An 8528-nucleotide genomic window follows, 5' to 3' on the forward strand; every position below is an offset into this window, starting at 1 on the left:
TCTTAAACTAGAAGTTTATTAAAAAATAAATTGAAAACTATGAATTATTAATTAAATTTTAAAATATAATTTAAATATAATTTTATAATTAAGAGTTAAATTTATTTTAATCATAAAAAAAAATTTTTAGTTAAATTTTCTCATAAAAAAAAAAATTTAATTGAAATTAAAAAAATATAGTTGTCATAATTAACTTTATTAAAAAAATTGATACTTATAATTATTCTCATCAACCGAAAATTATATAATTTAATTAAATCATATATAACATTTCTCCTTAAAAGAAATCAGAAAGCAAAATAGTACAAAGAAGTGAAGAACGAAGGTCGAATAAAACTTTGACGCTGATCCCGTTTTTTATCATTCCGGAGTAGACGAGTAGTATAATACAATTCCGTCATTGAGAGACTTTTTTCTTTCTTTACTTTTTCTTTATCTATTTTCTCCAAATCTTATTATCCTACTTCGCCAATTATACTGCACGTACAAACCCGCCCTCTTGGTCAAAGTCGTATAATACGTTTCGTTTAGTACCCTAAATATATAATAAATAATGAACCTATCTAAGAAGATAACTGAAAATCTTGATAATGTGTATAATAAATTAATTATTTAGTTCAATAGAAATAAATAATAAAAATTTTTTTATAAATTATCTTAAATTCAAAAATTTTCATTCAATTATTTTACATCAAATTTCAAATTTTAAATTTTTAAAAAAATTTAATTAATTATTTCAAAAAAATAACCATCCAAAATTCTAATTTATCAAACCATTTCACTCCAATACCCTCTTTTTTTTCAACCGGCGGTCACCCCGACCTTTATCAATAATCATCTCACTTCACCTTTGCTACTTAGCTTATCACACGTCACTCGTCCTTAGTAAAAATAACCATTCACATAAGAATAAAAATAATCATCTGTTTACCTAATGAATTGAACATCTAATATATTTTAATTATAATTACACATTGTACATTAATTACGGGGCTCTTCATACTTTCTCATAAATAATAGAGAACTAACATAAGCCTAAGTAGGAAAGTTTATATAACACAAAGTTCATAAATAACTAACTCTCTCTCTTTGTCAGCACTATTTTCCTTTCCTAGCTGAGACTGAGAGTTCCCTGATATGGATACTACAGAGAGAAATGAAGCTCCAATGAGGTAATTAGTTCGTATTAATTATTAAATGCTCATTGATAACACTAATTAAGAGATGAACTTGTGAATTCTTTGCTTCCATTTCAGTGTTTTAATTTTTCATACACCATACATTGTCTTAGCACCTTTCTTTGTTTCGTTTTCTTAGGGAGGGAAACGAAGACGTGGCTGCTAAGTTCAAAGAATCATTGGAAATCATTGTTACATATTTCAACCTTCAGCTTTCTCTCATTTCCTTCTTCAAAGATGATAAAGCCGGTCAAGATTTCTTCGCAACCCACCCCAACGTTGTGATGGCTATGGTTTTCTTTATTCAGCTCTTGTTCTTTGTGGGGCTTCTGGGAACAATGCTTCCCGGCCAGGTCTCAATGACGATCCTACGGTGGATCATACTAGTTCTTGGAGGAGTGTCCTCTGTTTTGGTTCAGACTATGATGATATAGTCACCAATTGCTTGCTTATGATTAAGGTTGTTACCATGAGCTCTTTAAACTCTGTGTCTCTTCAGCTTTTGGACTTAATAAAGAAAATGAGTATACCATAGTCTACTCTATCGAAGGAAGCTTAATTGAGGTAGATCTACTAAATTATAATAGTAACATGCTGTGACATAGTTTCTCATTGGTGTAGGAGTGATTCTTGTTGTTGTACTATTTAGGGAGTGTACCAAATATGCTGTAACTTTGTTTGTGTTTGTTTTTGTTTCTGTTTTTAATTGTTGGTTTGTACCAATTTGCTTATCTTGAATGGATCATATTAAACTATTAGTTAATGTCAAATATTCCAAAAGTGGGTTTTAGCAGTCAATGAGGAAAGAGTTTAGATTTTATTATTGCTTTTTTTGTAGGCAGGGTTGCCAGGGCAAAAAATAAAATGATGAAACTTGGGAAGAAAGATATTGTATCTTTGTATATCTTATATTTGTTCCCATTGGTCCACAGTAAAATAATAATAATAATAACAGAGTCATATAATATTTTTACATAAGAAAAAAAATAATGAAATTTGATAATACAAAACAAGCAACCCAAATTTTGTAAGAAGACTACAGGTCTACAGCAAATATTGAAAACTGAAAGATACAATGTTTTGTCTTTCGTTCAACAATTTCAGAGTAACTAACTTGTGCCTATACTATCGCTGGTTGCCATCCACAACTCCAAAACTTTTAGACCTAACGATCACCTTTTACTCTCTTCCTCTTGTTCATTACTCTTCAGAATATTCATTCTCATCCAATTTTACTGCTTACTATTAAAATTCTAATTTGTTATGTTCTTCTTAATCAGAATTCTTCTTTCAATTTTATCCCTTAATTTTTACTAGCAGAGCAGCTCGTGCATTCGCCGACATGTGTTATTTTTAGGTCTCAAAAGAACAAGATTAATTTTAAAAAAACCTTGGTTGCATTAAATAATATCAAATAAAAATTATATATATAACTTGAAATACTATGTGTAGATTATAAAAAAGGATAAAAAAATAAATATATTATAAAAAATATCAATATAATAATAGAAAAAGCTCAAGCATATATTATTCATTATCTGGCAAGTGGCAACTATAGTTTATACTCAATGTGTATAATTTAAATTTAACACACTAATTAAGGATGACTATCGGTTTTTATTTTAACAAAAAAATTTAACAAACACTTTAATAGAAATAAATATCAACATTCTGTAAAAAGATGGTATTTTTATAAATAGCTTAGTTCACTACTAGAAAATGGATTAATACAGATAGATTTAGTTCTTATTACAGACGAATATTTGGTTACCGACAAAATTACCGACGGATTTTGTCCTTCTGTAAAAGTCCCGTCAGAAATTATTTACCAACGGATTTTTTTCCGTTGAAAAATTACAGACGGACTTTTACCAGTTACTGATAGATTTTCCCTCTATACATTCTCCATCCATTTCCCAAAGACGACGAACTTTCTGACGGATTTTTCGTCTGTAATTACAGACAGATTTTTCGACGGATTTTCCGTCTGTAAATTACAGACGGATTTTTTGACGAATTTTCCGTCTGTAATTTGAACTTTGGAAAATCATCTCACACTCTGATTACAGACAGAAAATCCATCTGTAAATCCGTCAATAAGGTAAAAAAGAATTTTTCTTTATTTTTCTAATTACAAAATAAACTTATTTTCATACAAAATAAATATAAATTTAATACAAATTTTTATCTAATTTGTATTCGAATATTTATAATATTTCAAAAAATAAACAAATTCATCGTATTATCAAACTAAAAGAAAAGTACTATAAACAAGCAAGTCAATATAATTCAAAACATAAACAAAATATATTGATCATCAACTATAATTCCTAGTATATTGTTCAACCATACTAAAACTATCAGCTATAGTCTTCAATGTCATCTTCATCCTCATCATCATCATAGCCCTCATCCGAAGACATTGAGGGTGGTGGCGGTGGCGGTGGTAGTGGAACTTCACTAGAACTACTTGACGCTCTAAGCTTCTCATAATAGCTGAGACATTGAGGGTTGGTGTACGGCCCAACTACTTCTTCTGTTCCACATAAACACAAAATAAGAAAAATTTTACATAAATAGATGTCTATTAAATAAAATCTAAAGCCACTTAAATTATGTTACCATCCTCTCTATAGTTGAGCTCAATGGAATAGAACCACCGCAATGGACAGAACCACCTAAGAGTGACGCTCGATTCTCTCTTGCTTTTTTTCTTATATTTTTTCATTTCTCATCTGTTTCCCAGTACCTTTCCAACACCTTTTTGTAAGCAGAAATTAGCCATTCGTGGGTTGTATCCACACCCTCACGAATATTTGACATCATTTAGCTAAATCGCTTACTTGTCCTATACTTGAAAGCCCTCAAGAAAAACTCATCATCATCATCATCAATAAGAAAGTGGCTCTGCACATACTCATCAAATTGCTACTTATAAGATTCAAATCACATGAACAATATTCAATCAAGTTATGATTAAAGACAAGTTATGATTAAAAAAGAAAGAACAAAGAAAACAAAGAGCACATAACTCTCTCACTTTGACTATATTACACACAGAACAAAAATAGGAACAACATTATAAATTGCTACAAATAGAAATTGGTGCTGCTATTGAAAACTAGGACCTGTGTTAAGCCAAATAGTTTCTCACTTGTTCTATAAATCCAAATAACAATCAACTATCAACTAATCACCTACTATATTTCAATCCAAAATAATTTTATTCAATCCAACACTTTTACCTTCCACTCCTTAAACCAAAACTTTTTGTCGGAAGAGGGTCATCTCCAGGAGGTAGATTGTATGGAATTACAATTACGGGCCAACAAGAATAAGGCTTGCTAAATTGGATATTTGGGGTAAACCCATCAGAGCAAAGACCTAACCTAATGTTTCTAGGCTCTAAAGCAAAATCAGAGTGGATACGGTCAAAGCTTTTCCATGCCTCCCCATGTGACGGATGGGTCATCACGCCATCATCACGTTAGTTTTTTATATGCCACGTCATGTGCGGAGCTGAACTCATTGACGCATAAAGCCTTCGAAGTATATGGATTAAGGGTAAGTAGTGCATCCGTCTGACAGGAACTCTCTTGAACTTACAACCACCATCAGAAATAGGCTTGAATCTAGGTGCTTCACAAAACTTGCAACTAGTTAGAGCAGCATCGTATTTTCGATATAACATGCAATTGTTTGAGCAACAATCTATTTTGATTGCCTTCAATCCAAGCTTTTGCACTAACTTCTTAGCCTCATAGTAATCCCTAGGTATGGCACTACCCTCAAGAGCAATTTCCCTAATTAAGGTGGCCCACTGCTTAAATGACTCCTGTGACATTAGATGTTGCAACATTTATATATATAGTATATGAAGTATCTCACAAAGACCGGAACCTAATAATAAGCTAAGGAGACAGCTTCAAACAAGTTAGTAATGTACTGTTTAATGTTGATGATAGCCACATCTGCATTTTTTGCATGCTTCTATTAGATATATAGATATACAAATAATGGATTAATCCTTTTTGCTAATTCTCCAACAAATCCATCAAAGTTTCAAGGTGTGTGTCATGTAAGTAGTAGATAGATGTCAATTGCTCATTAGCCATAAACAAGTGACCTAACTAACGATAATGATAATGATGAGAGAGCAAGTACTACGAAGAATTGGAACTAGTGGTCACATGATGTCACTATCCAATATTTGTTAATAACAGACAAAGATGCACATTTTTATTGAAAAATAATAATAATAAATAACTAAAAAAATAAGTAAGCCATGAATTAGAGTATCCTCATTCAGATAGTGATAGAACTAGTAATGCTATTCAAGGATAGGTAAAGAAAGCATACCTTAACAGAGACAATACCATTAGAGTATCCTCGTCCAGATTTTTCTTCAATGACATCTCAGAGCCCCAATCAAACCACAACAGGTTCTATATCGGTAGAACCAAACAAGCCTAGAAACCAGAAGTTGTTGGTTTTAGGCAGGGCTAGGTGAGAACATTTTCTTGGTCAAGTGTTTAATGAAAAAATGGCCATATCAAGAAGTATTCGCAGAGCACTAAATTAACTGCTAATATATTTAAAACAGGACCATGCAAGAAACAAATGAAGAATTGCTTTGAATGTAAAATGAATGTTGCACATTGATACAACCAATTAACATGCATCCACATTCTAATAACAAAAACACAAAAAACTTGGTACCTTATCTTCAATCTTCGAAACTGCTTACTGGTGTCATTGCCTAGCAGAACTGCTCAGGTAGATAATTTATTTGTTTCATTTTATTTTTTAAATTATTTCTCAATCTTGTATGGTTGCATAACCTGAGCATGAAAAATGTTAAAAGTTGAAGTCATTTTTCTGAGTTCTTACTTCTTAATAACACATAAAAATATCAACTACTCTTAAAAAGAAAAACCATATTAGATTTTCTGGATGCTTTATTAATTAATTGCACACTTCCTCAATTTCTCCAAAATTAAAAACAACCACAGTAGGGGTAAAGACTAAAGACACTAACTCTGTTGGACTCTCAACCAATTGATACAATCATGATTTCATACATTCTTGGATCAATTTATTTGGATATAATTTGTATCCGGAAACATTGATTCAAGGAAACTCATGATCAATGGCACATTATAGTAATAAATCTCCATACACCCCAGGTAGCGCTTTACCTTTTACAAGTGATTAAAATGTATTATCTTCATATAAAAGTAAATTCTTATATGACTGCTACCTGAAAAATTTGTGTCTTTTAAAGTAAATATCACATGATATAATCAAGAAAAGCATATATCTTGTTATTGACCACTTATACCTACATGACAGGACTAAGGATAAGGGATTTTTACTTTTTCAGGTTTACAAGTTAAGACGGATTTTGAGAATATGAAGCATTCTGCATCCATTGAACAACTTTAAGCACAGTAAAATAGACGTAGGTGTGGATTGTTGGTAATTAAAGTTGATGAAGAAGATGAAGTGCCTTCTATGATACCTAAAGCTGTCACAACAAATGGATCTTTGATGTATGAAACATGCAAGGTATTGATTATTGAAAGATGGTGCGTCGGTCCTAGTTATATTGATTAACAAATAAAAGTACCATGAGAAGTTTTTTACTTGTGATATACTAACAGAATTGACCCAGCTCGACAACTCACACAATGAACAATTAAAAAACTTGGAGGAAGAAAAACAACATCAAAAGAAACCAAGAGTGGAATAGATCATAAATCACAGCACAGCTACTCGAAATTAAAGATCCAAACAAACAAATAAAGAAAAAAAGAGAAAAGTTTGTGGCAATTAATAGTGACTCACAGTGAACTCAAGTCAGCTTCGGGCATAGCCTCCAAATCCTAGAAAAGATAGATTACTTGATTATTCCCATTAAAAAAAAAACTTAAGTACCAGAAAGCAACTAACCAAATCAAATTCTGCAGGAACAAATTCTAACAGAAGAAATCAAAGAGATAAACCAAAAGGTTGATAAGGAAATAAGAAAAAAATCAAAGGAAGCAGAGATAAAATCACAAAATCAGAAATGAAATCACAAAATCAAAGACAAAAACGGCGAGGAGCAGAGAATCAGAAACGACGCATGGCGAGGAGGGGAGGAACCCTTCGTGACGGTGACGCCACGAGCTCAACTCAGAACTTGGTGCGACGGCGAGGAGAGGAGGAACCAACAATGCGAAGAGGGCCGAGTAGAGCTTCTCCAGATGACGAAGGTACCCACGATTTGTCCCGCCGGCGGCGACAGCACCTTCTACCGGAGGAGAAGCGTTCGACGACAACTTTGAAGAGGGAGGGATGAGGGTGAAAATGAGTTCATAGGTCAGGAGGAGAATGGAGCTCGATAAGGGTGGTGATAAAATTAGGGGTAACTTAATATTTCAATTTTTCGTCTGTAAAAATTTAATAAAACGCAGCGTTTTGTCTATCTAATCACAGAAAAAAAATTTTTACCGATATAATTATCGACGGATTCTGTTTTCCGTCTATAATTTATGCTAATTTTTTTTTATTTTCCGACAAAAAATCTTTCTGAAATTCTGTCTGTATTTTCGTGGGATAAAATTCGTCAGAAATATCCGTCTGTAATAACTAATTTTCTAGTAGTGATTTTTTATAATTTTTATTTATTCTTATTCATTTTAATTTTTCTCTACTCTACTCTACATGTTATATCCTCAATGAAATAAAATAATTTTTTTTACAAATAACCAACACAATACAAAACCTCAAAATACAAAATTCTTCAAAAATCATAACAACAAAAATAGTAAAACTTCGATTTTCTAACATTACATAAAATGTAACTCCTAAAATTATTCTAACATATGGTAATTTTTAATCTGTCTAACATTACATAAAATGCAACCCCTAAAATTATCCTAACACATGGTAATTTTTAGTCTGAACTATTGACAAAATTATAAATACCTATAAAACATGGACACCATTTTCATCATCAATCTAAAATAAAAAAAAAATTCAATTCTAAGAGAACTCTATATAGCATCTAGTTCATGGAATTTTCTAGTTTAATAGATATTAATTTCTCCAAATGAACAATATTTTAAACCAGATAATATACAATAGTGCAGCTTTAGTTACATATTAAACTTGATCAAAGTCAATCAATTTATCTACAAAATTAAAGCCTGGTTGATGAATCTTATTTCTGACCACTCTAGTCATCATTGCAAGACCTATAGTTACAATTACATTACTGAACAAAATATCATTAATTGATTATTATAAAAATACTGAATAATAAAAATGAGACTATATAAAAGAAGTGAGATGAATTCGGTAATA

The 8528-nt window shown here is 31.3% G+C and overlaps 1 long non-coding RNA gene across 1 annotated transcript; it reads right to left on the reverse strand.

Annotated features, from left to right (window-relative positions):
• Positions 3396-7574, reverse strand: LOC110265799. Its single transcript, XR_002352129.1, has 5 exons — positions 7026-7574; positions 5898-6019; positions 5538-5647; positions 3801-4085; positions 3396-3714 (listed from the first exon to the last, which is right to left on the reverse strand). It is a non-coding gene; the product is annotated as an uncharacterized LOC110265799 (long non-coding RNA).

The sequence above is a fragment of the Arachis ipaensis genome, chromosome B08 (genome assembly GCF_000816755.2).
Source record: "Arachis ipaensis cultivar K30076 chromosome B08, Araip1.1, whole genome shotgun sequence".
NCBI classification, from domain to species: domain Eukaryota; kingdom Viridiplantae; phylum Streptophyta; class Magnoliopsida; order Fabales; family Fabaceae; genus Arachis; species Arachis ipaensis.